This window comes from Odocoileus virginianus, chromosome 14 (genome assembly GCF_023699985.2).
Source record: "Odocoileus virginianus isolate 20LAN1187 ecotype Illinois chromosome 14, Ovbor_1.2, whole genome shotgun sequence".
Taxonomy (NCBI): Eukaryota; Metazoa; Chordata; class Mammalia; order Artiodactyla; family Cervidae; genus Odocoileus; species Odocoileus virginianus.
Window position 1 is genome coordinate 58,819,695 of NC_069687.1, and position 12,168 is coordinate 58,831,862.

At 44.1% G+C, this 12,168-nt stretch overlaps 1 long non-coding RNA gene across 2 annotated transcripts; it reads left to right on the top strand.

The window, feature by feature from the left end:
- Positions 1–1,210: 1,210 nt before the first annotated feature.
- Positions 1,211–11,810, top strand: LOC139038280 (uncharacterized). 2 transcript variants are annotated; one of them, XR_011491258.1, is made up of 4 exons: positions 1,211–1,425; positions 1,786–1,842; positions 4,908–5,256; positions 11,554–11,810. It is a non-coding gene; the product is annotated as an uncharacterized lncRNA (long non-coding RNA). The 2 variants fall into 2 exon arrangements; XR_011491259.1 differs by lacking the exon at positions 11,554–11,810 and having other exon boundaries at positions 4,908–8,611.
- The last annotated feature ends 358 nt before the right edge of the window (positions 11,811–12,168 follow it).

Sequence of the window (12,168 nt, forward strand, 5' to 3'; positions counted from 1 at the left end):
GGGCTCCTGACTTGCTGTGCGGCCAGTCTCCCTCAGTCTCCTTGTGTGTCAAACAGGGATAATAGTCACACCACCCCGTAGACGTGCTGTGAGGATGGAATGCGGTAATAGACGCAAAGTGAACAATTTTGCCTGCACAAAGTAAGTGCTGTATAACCATGAACTGTTGTTACTACATTCAGAGTTTTGCACCCAGCTAAAGAATTATGTAAACACATGAGTTCCTCCTCCGGTTTAGAAATATCAAAAGAATGTCTTACAGCCTATGCTCTATGAAGCATAAGCTTCATTTAAAGGAAATTCTCTGCCTTCATAGAATCTTAATTACATCTTACATGAGTCTGGTATTTTGTAAAAGAGAAAAGCATTTGAATTTCTCTGTCTTCAAAGTCTTGGGAAATAATAGGGCATGCTTCCTGTCCCTCAACTTATCTTTTGTCTTCTCCAGCATCCAGGGAGAACATTAAAATGCCCTGGGTGAATGTGGCCTTGGTTGTTAGCTAACAACTATTCATTAGCCAAAAAAAAGAATCTTGTGAACAATGAACAGGCACCATGACCTTCCTGGGCCTTGTTGCTTTGAGTCGCTGGTGGCTGTGGTTTTCTGTGGACTCTGAAACGGGGCTCTTTGACCTCTTCCCAGAAATCTTACTGAGAGGCAACTCAATACTGAGGTAACCAGTGTGTATAATGTTCTACCTCAAAATAATTGAGGACTCTGAAGATTTTTTTTTAAAAAAAGTATGCTCAGTATATAGTGACCATTTCTTTAAAACAGTGGTTTCTATAAAAAATAGTGTTTCTCTGTGATCAATAGTTTACCTAAAGCATCCACATACTCTCCAGTATTTAGTGCCAACTGGGAAGCCCAATCTGCCTAAAGCATGTACTTATTCTGTTAATGAGAATATCTGATGGACAGAAATCTTCTCCCCCAACTCTGTTACATGCCTTTGTAGATTATTTTCACTCACTGTAAATGTCTGTTGCTACAGAAGCCAAAAATCATGGTGAGTACAGTACAGTACAGAATGAGAAGGAGATGAAAAGATATCTCCCTGACTGGGTGATACCAGGGTAGTGGTCTGGTGACTGCTGTGTCAAAAACACTCCAGAACTTAATGGCTTAAAACAAGACCAATCATTTCATTAGAATTGATGGGGCCCAGGCAGTCACCTCAAAGACTTCTTCAGTTAATGTTTCTGGCAGTTGATGCCTCATCTGGGCTGGAGCCTGAATGTCCACACGTGGCTCCCTGACATCACAGTGCCTGCTACTAGGGAGTGAGTGTCCCTAGAGGACCAGGCAGAAGCTGTAACTTTTCATGACCTACTCTCAAGAGTCACTGAGCTGATCACCTCCACTCAAGTCCCAGACCCATCCAGATTCAAGGAGGGGAGCATACGTTCCTCCTTTCAGTGGCGGTAAGGTCAAAGACTCATGGACATGTTTCAAACTACCACAGATCGTTTTTTCTAGCAAGCTTTATAAACTTGTCCTTTCCCATTGCTACTTCCCTAAGTCAAGTCACCATCATCAGCTCTTCTCTCATCATCTCAGCTCTTCTCTGCCTCTCAGCTCATCTCTCTACTGAAGCCACAGTGTGGTTTCCAAAACAGATCTGCCCTCCCGCCTGTTTAAACCTCCTGAGGGCTCTTCATGTCCCTCCGGGGGAAGCGCAGACTCTAACGTGGCGCAGCCCACCTTTCGGAACCTGGCCCCGGGTTTGCCCATCCAGCCCCACCCCACACCATACCCCTTCTTCCCTCCCACTCATCTTTCAGGTCATAACTTAGACATCAGCTGGGAAGTTCTGGATCCAGCTACCCGCTCCAGTCCAGGTAAGGGGAGTGACCTACGTGTCCTTGTACTTCACTCATCAACACACTTATCACACTCCTGTTTTGCCCGTTTTCATTTTTTACCATATTCAGGGGCCACATTTATCTTATCCCCCACTGTGTGCCTGGTAGTGCTTTAGTTGCTAAGTTGTGTCCTTCTCATGACCCCATGAACTGTAGCCCGCCAGACTCCTCTGTCCATAGGATTCTCCAGGCAAGAATACTGGAGTGGGTTGCTATTTCCTTCTCGAGGGGATCCTTCCCACCCAGAGATTGAACCTGGGTCTCCTGCACTGCAGGCAGATTCTTTACCAACTGAGCTACCAGGGAAGATTCAGGGGCCACATTTATCTTATCCTCCACTGTGTGCCCATAGGGAACATATCGGAGGATGAGAGCTCACTTAACTCACTACCTCATTCACATTTTGTCACCTCCTGTGAAGGCTGCTTTTTCTCCAATGCCATCCACTTAGTCCCAGACTCTCATTTAGACCGAGCTCCAAGCTTTTGCTCAGCCCATTATGTATCCCTTTCTCTTCCCACCTAAAATGCCTTCACTCTTTCTCTATTCACTCTTTTCTATCCAAGTCATGCATCACCTCTTCCAGAAGGCATTCTCAAGCTATAGGACCCACATGGATTCTCCATCCATTAATTTACCAAATCCATATTGAGCATCTACAAAGGACAAGGCACTATCAAAGGCCCTTCAGTTGCCACACAGTAAAGACTGACATCCCTTTCCCAAAGCAGAACATTTTATCCTGCCATGAACTTAAGGACCTTTGGTCTAGGCATTTGCTCTTTCTGATCTGATCAAATTCCTACTGAAGGGCAGACTTCGTAGTGAAACTGACCAATCCTGAGGCGTTTCTGCTAACAGTTTTGTTGATGATACCCAAGAAATTAATATAAATTTCAATTAATTCATATTGAATATTACTGGGAAATTATAATGGGGAGATAAAGAGTTAGCTGCTATAATTAAGGTGGCAAAACTGTAGATTTTTCTATTTCTCAGCAAGTGAACAAAAGTTTCTTATTCATTTTCTGGTTATATTGAGAACCCAAGAGAGGAATTCAAGGGAGATTTGATCTTGGTTGAAGGATATTTTAAAGCTTTGTTTTAGATAAATATTTGATCTTTCTGGATATCTTCTTCTTAACCCTTTTCATAGCCACGAGGACAGCTGAGGATAAGGCAATGGCTGTCAAACTTTAGCAAGCATGAGAATCACCTGAAGGGTTTGTTCAAACCCAGAAGGCTGAGCCCCACCTCCAGAACTTTATATATATATATATAAATTTTTTTTTTTTTTTTTTGGCTGCACTGGGTCTTCAATGCAGCATGCAGGCTAATTGTTTCACTCAGGCTTAGTTGCCACAGCATGGGGCATCTTAGTTCCCTGACCAGGGATGGAACCTGCATCCCCTGCAATGGAAGGCAGATTCTTAACCACTGGACCACCAGGGAAGTCCCCACCTCCAGAATTTCTGGATATGGAGTAGGGCCCAAGAATGCATTTCTAATACACTCTCAGGTGCTGCTGTTGCTAGTCTAGAGACTGTGCTTTTAACCACTGTGTTGGAGGAAGCTAGTGTTTCTTCATGTGCATGGGAAAAGCTCAGGCTTCAGATGCAATCTCTGGGTCCTCTCTGGTCTCTGCTGCGAAGAAGGAAGAGCAGGGAAGTATGGCTTTGTTCCTGGACTCTGGAGAAGGTAACTGCTGAAGTCACGCCAGAACCCATGAGGCACCCTGAGTTCTGTGCTTCTGCCACTTGCCTCTACTCATAAGGACCCTCACTTGGATGTCGACCCTCCCAAGCCCTACAATGGATTCAATGAATCAGGAGCTCCAGGGCATTATGATTTAAGACCAGTGAGAAGTGTATCTATTTAGTGTTTTTAAATCACCACTAGTAGTGATAGTGTTAGTCACTCAGTCATGTCCTACTCTTGAGACCCATGGACTGTAGCCCACCAGGTTCCTCTATCTGTGGAATTCTCCAGGCAAGAATACTGAGGTTGGTTGCCACTTCCTTCTCCAGGGGATCTTCCCAACCCAGGGATCGAACCGTGGTCTTCTGCATTGCAGGCAGATTCTTTACCATCTGAGCCACCAAGGAAGTCCACCAAATTATATACATATCCATACAAAACTAGAACAACACGTGGTACAATAGCCCCGCGCTTAACAAAAACTAACCCAAGATTCAAATTTACATAACACTTCTATCTACAGACTTGGCAAAATGAAAATCAGTACATAAAATAGTCATTTAAAAATATCACAATCACAGTAGCTCTGATTAGTAAAATCTGATATGCATTATGCATAAAAATGTGTGGTGAACCATTTCATTGTGAGTGTATCTCAAAGGAAATAGTTTAGAAAAGTACAAATAGAAAGATTTTTTAAAAGGAAATGGTTTGCCTGTATTGCACAGAAAACTGATCACAAACTAAGCTGGCTTAAATGGCATTACTTTAAAGATGCCTTCTGAACAAAAATTGAATGGTATTGGTATACTTCTGTTTGAAATATTTTTTATTCATTAACATGTTGTTAAGAACAACGGAATTTAAAATGCCCTCTGTTCTCATGGAATTTGCATTCTACAGGAGGAACAGACACTAAATGCAAATGACCACGTGATCACATGATCACATAAATGACTAGTCCAGAGGGATACTCATATCACCCTGTGGCATAGACAGTAAGCAGTGTATGTGCCTGCATGCACACACACAGAGGAGGACCTAATCTGGTCTTTCATAACACCGACTGTCTATGTCACTCACTGTGATACACAGAGTACAGTGCCTTGTGTTGTTACTGAGCCTTACAGTATACCTAGTATCTCTGGAAGGATGAAGTATTCTGTATTGTCTTGTGTGACCCCAAAGTACCTATGTAGCATAATACTGTACATACAATGAGGCCTTAACGTTTTTTGAAAGAATGAACTAATTAATGGCAGAGTTCAGTGAATATGAACCACCTGCCCGATATGCTTTAAGTATCTCACAACTTGCTCACAAACCCACTCTTTCTATCCCAGTTTTACAGCTCTCAGAGCCCAGACGCAGAGAAGGAACAGCTGGAGAAAGGGGTGTGCTGACCAGAGTGTTACCATACAGGCCGAGCCCCTCTATCTTCCAGCTCTGATGCGTGGATTTCCCACCCCGCTCAGCTTACTGCCCAGCCCTCAGCTAATCTGAGACAGAGTGACCCAGAGCAGGGGCTGGGCGCAAGGGCTCCAGGTGGAACTTCCAAGTTGCTAATGAAGGAGGATCAAAAGGCTGCTGACTGCCCACCCCACCCAGCTGCCTGCCTTGCTCCGGTGACCTTTTTCCTGAGGGCTGCGGACTCCAGGGGCCTCAAAGGCACCATTATCGCCATGATCAAAGGTGAGGTTGGGTCAAGAAGGCTCGGGGAAAAAACCACCATGCTTGGCTGCTAATCACTGCCCTGCAGCTGAAAGCCTCCAAAGCTGGGTGAATCAGGACAGGTGAAGATGAAGGCCTCATTTAATTAGGCTCTGAGAGGAGGATGCACCGGGACCCTGAATGAGGCCCAAAAGGCATCAGGGAATCCCGTGTGTGACCTGTAGGCCTGCCTGGGCAAATGCATGGCCGGATTAATGATGCACATATCTCTCATTTTCCCCCATGCACTTTTCCCTGCCCCAAGTCAGGCAAGAGGCTCGCTCAGAAGAGCCCAGCATCACCACATCACTCAATCCCAGGCAGCAAGACCATTCCATCAAATTACAAGTGACATCACAAAGAAGGAAGGCGCAACCCCCCACCAGGTGTCTGCTCTGTAGCTCCATTCGATCTGAATTCATGAATGCGAGTCACACACCTGGCCACCAGGCAGCAGAACCTCCTGGTGTGTCCTCCTCCACCCCAGGGGGACGCATTAGGTAGTCCTTTGTGTTCAAGAGGATTAAGGTGACCTTCAGTTTCACGGCTGGAAATTACTGGATTGATAGCAGGTGGTTTAAGGAGTCTGTTCTGGTTGTAGCAGGTGGCACGATGGCCTCAGGCTTGGGAAGGCCAAAGACAATTCCATACAAACGCTGGTCGATGAGAAGGCAGGAGAGAACCAGGCAACTCCACAGGAGGCTTGGGGGCTGTAGGGTTTGTACCCGCCCCCCATGGAAAACTGTAGAGAGCGGAGGAAATGTCATTTCCAATTTATAGTGGCTTCTTTGACACTTTGCTGCTCCAGTGACAGGAAATTCACAACAACAAAAGGGCTTTGTATGCTAAAGTTCGTAAAAGAAAAACAACGCAGAAGACTCACTGTTTGTTAGATCCTGCGCAAAGCACTTTGTATGCCGCGTCTCACTTACCCAGCATGTAAAGTCCACGTGGGACTGTTAGCCCATTTCACAGATGAGGAGCCGGAAGCTCAGAGATGGAACTGTAGGGAGTAGGCGAACACAGTGGGTCTGGCGCCGGGGCTCAAGTTCCAAGTCCGTCTGGGTTCTCCTGCTCACAGGCTGGCTGTGCGTTCGCGTGCGCGTGCGTGAGTGCGCACATGCGCATGTGGGCCGTCCTCTGAAGCGGGTTACGTTGTTGCTCTAGCAGAACCGCTTAGGAGCCTCTGAGCGAAAAGGTAAAATACACGTGCTTACACATATACACATGGATGTGCATGGTATATATGTACATTTTACACACACATACTTTAATGTGTCCAGGTGATCCCTGGCCCTGGTCTCGGTGATCCCTGGCCCGCTTCAAGCTTTGCTCTATCGCCAGTACACAGCCGAAGAACTTAGAGTAGTCAGCAGAGGGCGCCCAGACTCACTATTTTAAAATGTTTTTAGCAGCATCTTCCGTTTCAGGAATTCGGAGAATAGAGGTCCACATTGCAGGTCAGACAGGAAAGGCAGCTGCAGATCGACTTTAGAGAAGACACAGAATGTTGCCTTCCCCCAGATTGAGAACTATCCAGTGTTGGGACTTGCCTGGTGGTGCAGCGTAAGACAGCTCTCCCAGCGCAGGGGGCACCAGCTGATCCCTGGTGGGAGAACTAAGATCCTGCCACACGACAGGGAGGCTGGGGATAATCCAGTGTTGAAAGGATGTTTTTAGAAGAGAGAAAACAGTGACAATGATCCTCTGCGGATAATGCAAGTATGTGTCTTGCATCAGCTACATGTTTCATGAGAAAACGTGTATGCTTATTATTGAAGGAAAAAAGATGGTCCTTTTCTCACTTGGAAAAGGTTCTCCCAAATTAAGAAAAACAATGAACTGTTTGCCTTTATTTTCTAAAGTCACATAAGGTTATGTGAAGTGAAAAAGAATCAGGCTCTTAATTATTTCTATAAGGTTATGTGAAGTGAAAAAGAATCAGGCTCTTAATTATTTCTATTGACTTTCCACCCTCCTCAAATCAATCAAATGAAAGTAACCTGACTACCTCTTCCTGCCACCATCAGGAAGGTCCTATGTGGGAACTTTGTCCACCAAGTGAGTGGGATTTTAATATTCCGCTATTTATCACTGCCCATTTCTAGAAATAGGATCAAGTTTGATCAAAATAGGATCAAACTTGATTTTTAAAGATCAAGTTTCCACTACCACAAATCTTTAAAAGTACATGGAGTCTTCAGAGAGTACTAACTATTATAATGGGATTGCAGTTGGGATTCTGATAAAAGATAGCCCTGGTAGAGACCAGAGCCCAGGAGGGAGAGAACAGGAGAACCACACTCAAGTGTATTCAATAGGTAACTCTTGGGAGCCACCAAAAGCACCTGGAAGAGATTCTGTGCAACTGGATATTTGACAACAACTGATGAGAGTGAAAGAAACTGGCTGCTCATCACTCTAAATGTGGCCTCCCGAGTCAGTATGGCTTAGGCACAGTAGCTCAGGGATAGAGGTGCAGGGGGAAAAAAAAGGCCTAGGGGGAAACCCTATAATAGATGCTATTCCCCACATATTTTCCATGATTTATCTCACCTATAAAATGAAAAAAATCCCCCAAACCTGGTTGATAGCCATTTGGTCAAACTCCTTGAGAAGTGTGGAGTGGACCAGCCGAGCTAAGTCTCTCTACACGCAGCGTCTGCAGACGCGTATCCCACTCGGAGGCTGGGGGTAGAGAGAGGGCCGTGTGAAGCCGATGCCGTCCTGCACGGGACCCGTGGAGGGGACGCTCCATGACAAGGCCCTGCACTGCAAGGAAACAGTCAGCAGCGTGATGCTTACTCATGCAGGACGTGTGCTGACAACATTGAGAGCTGAGTTTACCAGTGAACAGTTGGCGTGGACAGCAATTCTGGACTCCTATACACCTGGCAGTTCACAGCCTTTGTTACTCCCCAGAGTCAAAATGCTGACCTCAGTGGACCATGGGTCAGGCCCAAATATATATTCACATGGACCACTTGGGTTGGGTTTTAACATCTTTTTTGTCCCTTGGACCATCTGAATCCCACATTTCACTTGGCATGAGTAGGCATAACATATTATCAGTTCTTTCATTCTGCTGAGATCTTATGTGCAAAGCAACTGTATAGATACAGAGGGGAAACAAAGGTAAGTAACTAGTACACCATTGCTACCTCCAAATAGTACATCTCCTGAGTCCATTTTGAAGATTCTGAGACAAACAGGTAATGCGGACCCCCGTCTTTGAGTTAGTTTTGACAAACAAGCTGGGCTTGGAGGAGGCTGGGTGCAATTTTGCCTTCTGTTCAGTTTTCAATAAACCAATGTTATGATTTTTTTTCCTCCTGAATTCTGCTTCCTCTTTTTTCTCTCTCTGTTCTTCTATTTTGTGTGTTCCCCATCATTTTGTTAATGCTTCTCCTTTGAAAAAAAGATATTTTAGGTCCCTTTTTGGGGCTGTTTGCTGACGGAGTTTGGCTTCCTGTGTCCTCACTCTCTCACTCACTGACTCAGAGTGGAGGCTGCTTTACTGGAATTTAGGAGAAACTAGATGTTCGCTTTCACTCCTGTTTTCTCTTTAGCAGAAACTAGTATTTCAAGGGAGAAGATCCAAATAGGCCAAGTTGAGAAAAGCAAGTAACAAGCTAAAAACCGATTTTCCTCACCAGCCACCCTTGGGCTGTATTCTGTAGAAAGAGAACAATGCCATTTAGAGCTGCCCGTTTGCTCCCCAAATACGTCTCCTGAGCCCTGGGTCTCATGTAGCCTTCGAGCTGAGTTAAGGCCCTCAAGATAGGGCATAGGCAAGATGAACGAACTAAAACTGTCTTTCACTGCAACCCAAAATAAATTTCAACCTTACCACTCTGTTCAATAGAGAATATTTAGCAAGCTCCATTTTGCCTGGAAGACAGAGAGAGCATAGGTTAAAAATAAAAAAATGTGTTTGCCAAGTTCAACATTTCCAGACACGCTATTCAGGTACCTCCTCATACTGATGAACTTCAGATCTAAGTTTAAAGTTCAACTTTAGGAATTCATCTGTCAATCACTGCTACAGTTGGGAAGATGCTCATTACCACAAAATTCATAATATCCCATCACCTTTAGCCTTATTGCTTTAAGTGGAGGCAAACAAATTACCTTTATCCATAGCAGCTAGTAGAAGAATATCTATTTTTAAATTCATCCGATTTTTTCATTCTTAGAAATTGATAAATGAATAGAAGATGCTCAATCAAACCCCTGGGTAAGTAGTCAAAGACTGTGTGCATGGTTAATTAGGGAAAATCGTACACTTAATGAAGACAACAGTGGGAAAAGAATGAACCACGAAGCTCATGATGACTCAGTTGACAACGCTTTTCGGTAAAGTCCACACTGTTTGGAAAGCACATTTTCATCCCTGGTGTCAAAACCTCCAACAGCACATAGAAAAGTAAAAGATGCTGGTCCATGATGAGTTTGTCTAGGGTTATTTTGGAAGCCCCTGATGTATGATGATGCAAGTTAGGGAAGATGATGATGATGAAAAAGCCTTTCATTTTTTCTCCTTGTCTATCAGACTCCCTATCCGAAATAATAAGTAAAAAGGAAGGCCAACTAATGAGTAGTCAGCCCATGCCTGAACTGGTTCCAGTCAGATCCAGTAGAATCACATCAAGTTGCTAAGGAAATTCTCCTGCTGCCAACACCAGCACAGCAGTGAGGCTCAAGTCCTTGTTCCACACTCCCCACTGTTGCTGGGCTATTGTGGCCCAGATTTTGAGAAATTTCACCTGCATGCAAATGTGTGACAGGGCTTTACTGGCAACCTGTAGTTAAACAAAGAATAGGAAATGAAAACCATCATTATCGCCACAAGGTTCCTTTTACACGAGTTTCCATAACTTAGAAAGGTACCTCTGCTAAGGACTTTCTGCCCTGTTTTCCTCATCTATACTGCTCTGCACTACCTCAAAATGAGGAAGAAGGGGAAGTGCTTGTCCCAGGGGTGAAAGGTCTCATGAATTGGCTGAAACTCCTTTCAAGGGCCAAGGGGCACCCCTCAGAGTGGGCACACTCCCTTTGCCCAGTTGGGTCCCAGAAGCCAATGCCTCAATGACAGTGATTTGCACAGCAAATATATCAAAGTGCTACAAAGTCTCACGAATATCATCTGATTGGAGTTTCTCAAGTAACCCCAGCAGCACTTAAGAACAAGGACCATAAAAAAAAAATAAAAAATTTTAAAAAAATTAAAAAAAAATAAAAAAAAGAACGAGGACCATGATGTACAACCGTGTGAGCTGTTTCTCAACCAAGGATGTTTGGCAGACGGGCTGAGTGTCAGTGAAAATCCGAGGAAGCACCTTTTCCTAATTCACCCAGATCCACTGTGTAGACAAGTGGGCACTGTGAAGAGCCACCCTGACCCCTTCTACTTGATGGTAAAAACTCATAAAATGTTTCTTTCTCAAAGTTCTTTGAGAACTTTGAGAATCAACTGAGAATTGCACTGAGAATCAACTTCAAGTCCACATGATAACATAACCTGGTGCCAAGACCTCTCCAATCTCAGCCCTCACACTCTTCCCCAACTTGCATTATTCTTCCACATGTGCCTTCTTCCCATTCTCAGAAGACCCTGGGCCTGGTCCTGCCTCAGGGCCTTTGCACTGGCTGTCCCCTCTGGTTTGCTCCTTCACGGCATTCAGCTGTCTGATCACATGTCATCTCCTTGGGAAGGCCTTCCTTGACCACCTTGTTGAAATTCCACCTCACCTCTTTTCTGTCCCTTATCTTGCCTGTTTTTTTAAAGAAAAGCACTCACTACTTCAATTCTATATTTATTTGTTTATTATCTGGTTTCTCTCTAGAACAGAGGTTGACAAACTAGCCTGAGGGCTGAATCACACTTCCTGTCTACTTTTGTAAATAAAGTTTTATTGGGATACAGTCACTGTTGCTCATGCAAAAATATTGTCTCTGGCTGCTCTTGCCCCACAACTGTGGAGGTGAGTGGTTGCAATAGAAACTGATGGCCAGCAAACTGAAAAATATGCATTACTTTGCCCTTTACAGAAAGAGCTTGTCAATCCTGCTCTGGAATGTAAGCCCCAAGAAGACAGGCCCTTTTTCTTTTGCTTACACCTGTATCCCCAGAGCTCAAAATAGGGCCTGCCCCTTAGTAGATATGTGGTAAATATTTATCAAATGATTGAACATATGGATGAATGAGTATCCAAATGTATCTAGAAAATGCTTTTCTTAATTCAACAATTATTGAGCATCAACTTGGTTTCTATGCAGAGCATCCCACAATGATGAAAAACCAACAAATTCAAGGCTCTATGAAGAAGATCACATGACGGATGAGTGCCAGGTGTCACAGAGCCAAGGGAGATGCCTGACCAAAGCATCCAAGGATGATGATATTTCCTTCCAGCAATCCCAGTTCTGGATATAAATCCAGGGAAAAAAATGAAAACATTAACTTGAAAAGATTCATGCACTCCAATATTCATAGCAGCACTATTTTAATAGCCAAGACATGGAAGCAACCCAAGTGCCCATTAACAGATGAATAGATAAATAAGATGTGGTATATACACACAGTGGAAAATTACCCATCCATAGAAAAGAATGCAATTCTGCCATTTGCAGCAATGTGGATGGACCTGGAAAATATTATGCTTAGTGAAATGTCAGACAAAGACAAATACTGTATGACATCACTTATATGTAGAATCTGAAAAATAATAGAAATGGTGTATGGGCAACATGGAAACAGATGCACAGATGTAGAAAACAAACTAGAGGGTATCAGAGGGGAGGGGAGAGGGAATGGGGCAGGGGCAAGATATGGGTATGGGACTAAGAGGTACAAGTTATGATGCGTAAAATAGATAAGAAGCAAAGATACCT